Raw genomic sequence first — 5,957 nt, forward strand, 5'->3', positions numbered from 1 at the left:
AGAATGCTCAGTATATAAATACATTAATGCATTTTATATTATCAAGTACAACAATTTCTAGGAGATGTCTTCTTTCACCAGGCATAAATTGATAGATAAATAGAGCAAGAGAGAGAGAGATAGAATGAGAGAGAGAGAGAGAGAGAGAGAGAGAGAGAGAGAGAGAGAGAGAGAGAGAGAGAGAGAGAGAGAGAGAGAGAGAGAGAGAGATAGAATGAGAGAGAGAGAGAGAAAATGAGAGATAAAGAGAGAAAGCTAAAGCGAAAGAGAAAGAAAGAAAAAAAGAAAAAGAACGAGAATGAGAATGAGAACAGGAAGAACAAGAAAAAGAACGAGAAAAAGAAAGAGAAAGAAAAAGAAAAAAGAAAAACCAAAAGATAAAAAAAAAAAAAAACAGAAAGACAGAAAACAAGAAAGCAAAAGATATTCCAACACCAAAAAATCCCCCCCCCCAAAGATTTAAAAAAAAAAAAAAGGTAAAGCTAAAAAATTCCACACTCTATCAGCAGAACATGAGAGCCCGCAACCTCCCAGATGGACTCCAGACAAAGGGCATGAGAGATTCTGAAGCTCTCCGTGGCAAAAGCTCTCCGTGGTTGAAGCTTCCCGTGGCTGAGCTTCTAATATTGCATCTGGCATATCCTCCTTTTTTTTTTTTTTGTCTTTTTTTCTTGTGGGGGGGGGTAGGGGAGGAGGGGCGCCGTGTGTGAAAGTTGGGATCACTTACCGTTTCATTTTTCTTTTCTTTTTTTTATATTTTTATATCTTTTTTCTTATGTTGATTTATTCTTGAATTTTCTTTTTCCTCTTTTTTTTTTTTGGCTTTTCCCTTTTTTCTTTCTTCTTTTTCTTCGTCCTCCTCCTTATTATCTTTTGTTTCCTTCTTCTCTGTTTGATCTTTATTGAGAAAAAAGTCAATCATGCTTAAAATTTGTTTATTCAAAGTCTTTCTCTAAATAGCTTAGACTTACTTGTGTCAATGTAGACATTGAAAAAATCTATATATAGATAGATAGATAGAAAGGTCGATAGATAGCTTGAGGAAATTCGCTGTTTCTTTTACTTCCAAATTCCACAAACGTTCTTATAAACATTCCCTCTCCCTCTCCCTTTCCCTCTCCCTCCCCCTCTCTTCACCCCCCCTCCCTCCCCCCTTCTCACTCTCCCTCTCCCCCTCTCCTTCTCCCTCCCCCTCTCCCTCTCTCCATCTCCCTCCCCCTCTCCCTCTCCCTCTCCTTCTCCCTCTCCCTCTCCCTCTCCCTCTCCCTCTCCCTCTCCCTCTTCTCTTCCCTCCTCCCCCTCTCCCTCTCCCTCTCCTTCCCCTTCTCCCTCTCCCTCTCCCTCTCCCTCTCTTCTCCTTCCCTCTCCTCCCCCTCTCCCTCTCCCTCTCCCTTCTCCCCTCTCCCTCTCCATCCCCTCTCCCTCTCCTCCTCCCTCTCCTTTCCTCACTCCCTCTCTCTCTCTCTCATCCCTCTCCCTCTCCCTCTCCCTCTCTCCCTTCCCCTCCTCATCTCTCCATCTCCCTCTCCCTCTCCCTCTCTTCACCCCCCCTCCCTCTCCTTCTCCCCCCCCCTCTCCGTCTCTCTCTTCCTCTCCGTTTCTCCCTCTCCCTCTCCCTCTCCCTCTCCCTCCCCCTCTCCCTCTCCCTCTCCCTCTCCCTCTCCCTCTCCCTCTCCCTCTCCCTCCCCCTCTCCCTCTCTTCAACCCCCCCCCTCCCCCCTTCTTCCTTTTTTCCCTACAGTAATCACTCATGATCTATTCTCGCGCCGTTTTCTTTGCCGCGATGCCCGTGAGGGATAACTGCAACATTTTAGACAAAGGAGGCCCGGTTAATGTCGGTTATCATGTGCTTTAACTACCTTAAATGCAGCTCGTACCTCTTTCATGACTCGAACTTGGATAAATCAAATTTAACCTCCGATATATATCATCGGATGATCTATAGGTCGTCGGAGGTTTATCATTAGTGGCTTAAATTACGGTTTATCGGCTTGGCTTCATAAGTCAGATGCGAAAGTACGTTGGAACGATTTTGTGATTTCTTTCTTTCTTTTTCTTTCTTTTTTTTCTTTTTTACTTCTCTGTATTATCGGTTTTCTCTTTTGGTTTTCTTTACACTGTTTTATTTTTTTTCTCTCTTTCTTTTTCTCTTTTTCCTCATCTTTATTATGTTTCCGTCGTCTTTCTTTCTTATCTAAATGTTTTCAATTATCCTTTCCCCTCATTATTTTTTCCCATCGCTCTTATTTTCCTCTTTTCATTTCCTATATTTCTCCCCCTTTCGTTATTTTTCTTTCATTCTTTAATATTTTTCATCAAAGTACTTTTTCATCGTTCTTTACTTAAATTTTTTTAGACTTTTTTTTTTTTTTTTTTTTTTGTCATTCTACATTTTTTCCCCTCTATCTCCTTTTCTATCTCCCACAAATTAAAAGCGAATCTCCCCCTCAGAAACCCACCCACCCTCACCCATCCACCCACACCCACCCACGCCACTCCCCCCCTCCCTCCTGCAAATGAAACGTCACCCGGTGCAACATCCCCCCAAAATATCGGATAAATGTTGCAGAAAAGTACCCTCCCGCCCGCCCCCCCCCCCTCCCCGCCCGCCCCCGCCCGCCCCGCCCGCCTCTCTCGGCCGTCCTCCTCCACACATTTTCGAATCTTTCGGAATTTGCGCGAAATGATTTCCTCAGCGGGAGCGCTACGGCGAAAGCCTTCTCGGGCCGCATCCTGTCAGCAGGTTTTCATGGGGGGTCTATTAAAAGCAGTCGAGAAAATCCGGGAATATTTATGACGGAGCGCTCGATCACTCACGCCCGCACGGACATACACACGAACATACACGCACGCACATACACGCACGCACGCACGCATGCACACGCACGTACACACACGCACGCACGTACACACACACACACACGCACATACATGCACACACACGCACTTACACACATACATACACACGTACACACACGCACGCACGTACGCACGCACACACACACACACGCACTTACATCCTCTCTTTTTTTCTATTTTTGGACATTTACTCGATCGTTTCGCTCTTTCACATTTTTCGTTATATCTTTTTGTCTCTTTGACTGACTGATTGACTGACTGATTGACTGACTGACTGACTGACAGATTTACTGATTGAGTCACTCTGTCTGCCTGCCTATCTGCCTGCAGGCCTGCCTGCCTGCCTGCCTGCCTGCCTGCCTGCCTATCCATCCATACATCCATACATCTATCCAGTTCCTCCGCCTACCCTCCTCCTCCCACCCATCTCCCCCTCTCCCCCTCTCCCCCCTATTCCCCTCCCCTCTCCCCTCTCCCACCGACTTCCGACATCTGTGTTCTGGAAATAACAACAACAACAACACAGAGAGAGAGAGAAACAGGAAAGAGACAGAGAAAGAGAAAGAGAGAGAGAGAGAGAGAGAGAGAAAGGGAAAGAGAGAGAGAGAGAGAGAAAAGAGAAAGAGAAAGAGAGAGAGAAACAGGAAAGAGAAAGAGAAAGAAAGAGAGAGAGAGAGAGAGAAAGAGAGAGAGAGAGAGAGAGAGAGAGAGAGAGAGAGAGAAAGAGAGAGAGAGAGAGAGAGAGAGAGAGAGAGAGAGAGAGAGAGAGAGAGAGAAGAGAGAGAGAGGAGAGAGAGAGAGAGAGAGAAGAGAGAGAGAGAGAGAGAGAGAGAGAGAGAGAGAGAGAGAGAGAGAGAGAGAGAGAGAGAAAGAGAGAGAGAGAGAGAGACAGGAAAGAGACAGAGAGAGAGAGAGAGAGAGAGCAAGCGACACAAACACACACGCACTCCAGCACCTTCATCATCCACTAATGTTTGTCTACACTGGCTGACGCGAATGGCCGTCTTTATGGCACGCAGAGAGACAAGATTTATCTAAGACGGGTTTTTTCTTATTACTTGAGGGGAAAAGGGGAGAGGAGGGGAGGAGAGAGAGAGAGAGGGAGGGAGGGGGGTGGGAGGGAGAGAGAGGGAGGGAAGGAGGGGGAGGGAAGGAAGGAAGGAGGGGAGGGAGGGGGAGGGGGAGGGAACGAAGGAGAGGGAGAGGAGGGAGGGAGAGAAGGAGGGGGGAGGGAGACAGAGAGAGAGAGGAAAGATAGATAGAGAGAGAGAAAGCAAACCAAAGTAAACATTAATAATGATAACAATATCTATCCATCCATCCATCTATCTATCCATCTATCCAAATATACACACTCATAAAACAAAAAACAGATATAGATACAAACAAACCTATTCTCTATTCTCTCCCCAATTCTTCTAAGCCGATGCCAGAATACTGTCAGACCAATGCGCCCCCCCCCCCCGACGCAAGCAACAGAGACCCGACCCGAAACAACAAGAAAACAAGTGAACATCACGCTCCAAGACATTTCAGGTTGAGGGAAGGAGAGTGAAATAAGAAAGAGACAGAAACGGGATGGAGCTAGAAACGGGAAGGAGAGAGAAACGAGAAGGAGAATGAAATGGGAAGGAGAGAGAGACGGGAAGGAGAGAGAAACGGGAAGGAGAGTTAAACGGGATGGAGAGAGAAACGGGGAGGAGAGAGAAAAGGGAAGGAGAGAGAAAAGGGAAGGAGAGAGAGACGGGAAGGAGAGAGAAACAGGAAAGAGAGAGAAACAGGAAAGAGACAGAAACGGGAAAGGAGAGAGAAACGGAAACGAGACAGAAACAGGAAAGAGACATAAACGAGGAAGGAGAGAGAAACGAGGAAGGAGAGAGAAACGGAAACGAGACAGAAACAGGAAAGAGACAGAAACGAGGAAGGAGAGAGAAACGAGGAAGGAGAGAGAAAGAGGAGGAAGAGGTCACACTGGAAAGCTTTTATCGGATTCCATTTGTTTTTCTTCTTGATATGGTCTATTTATCGCTCCGTTTCACAATATATATGGTCTGTGTGTGTGTGTGTGTGTGTGTGTGTGTGTGTGTGTGTGTGTGTGTGTGTGTGTGTGTGTGTGTGTGTGTGTGTGCGAGTGTGCAAATAAATAAATAAATAAATATTTATGTATATTTTCGTATACTTTCAAAAAAGGGGTTTGTCTGTTTCTATTATTATTTTCTACCTAGGTGTGTGTCTTTTTTTTTTTTTTTTTGGTGTGTCTTTTCAATGAGACCAAAAAAAAATGATTTTGTTGATTTTAAATTTCTTCATCTTTCTCTTTTTTTTTTTTCTTTCTCTTTTTTCTTTTTTCTTTTTTTTCTTTTCTTCTTCAACTCTTAAACATCTATTTATCTCTTTTTTTTTTTTCTTTCTTTCTTTCTTTCTCTCTTTCTTTCGCCTCTTTTCATTTTTTTTCAAATTTAATGTTTGAGAAAAACACACGTACTTTTAAACATATTTGTATACAAGAATGTGTATATACATATGAATATATATATATATATATATATATATATATATATATATATATATATATATAATATACCTATATATATATATATTTACATTATATATTATATATTTATATATAAATATGTATATATATATATATATATATATATATATATATATATATATATATATATATATATATATATATACATTTATATATACATATCCACTCCCCAAAAGAAAAGGCTATGATGAAGGGGGAATACTCATCAACTCGGCTGGAAATTTATTGTTGATGTTATCCGCTGTTGTTCACCATCTTCGGAATCGAATGGGGGAGGAGAGGAGGAGGAGAGGAGGGAGGAGGGAGGAGAGGAAGAGGAGAGAAGAGGAGGAGGAGGGAAAAGAGGAGGAGAGGAGGAGGAGAGGAGGAGAGGAGGAGGAGAGGAGGGAGGGGAGGAGAGGAGGGAGGAGAGGAGGAGGAGAGGAGGAGAGAGGAGGAGGAGAGGAGGGAGGAGGGAGGAGAGGAGGAGGGTGAAGGAGGGAGAGAAGGGGCGAGGGGGTAAATAGGAAGGAGGGTGGAATAGGGGTACAGAGGAAGGGTGAGA

This window comes from Penaeus japonicus, unplaced genomic scaffold (genome assembly GCF_977035675.1).
Source record: "Penaeus japonicus unplaced genomic scaffold, GWHDUDI00000001_assembly GWHDUDI00000012, whole genome shotgun sequence".
Classification (NCBI taxonomy): Eukaryota; Metazoa; Arthropoda; class Malacostraca; order Decapoda; family Penaeidae; genus Penaeus; species Penaeus japonicus.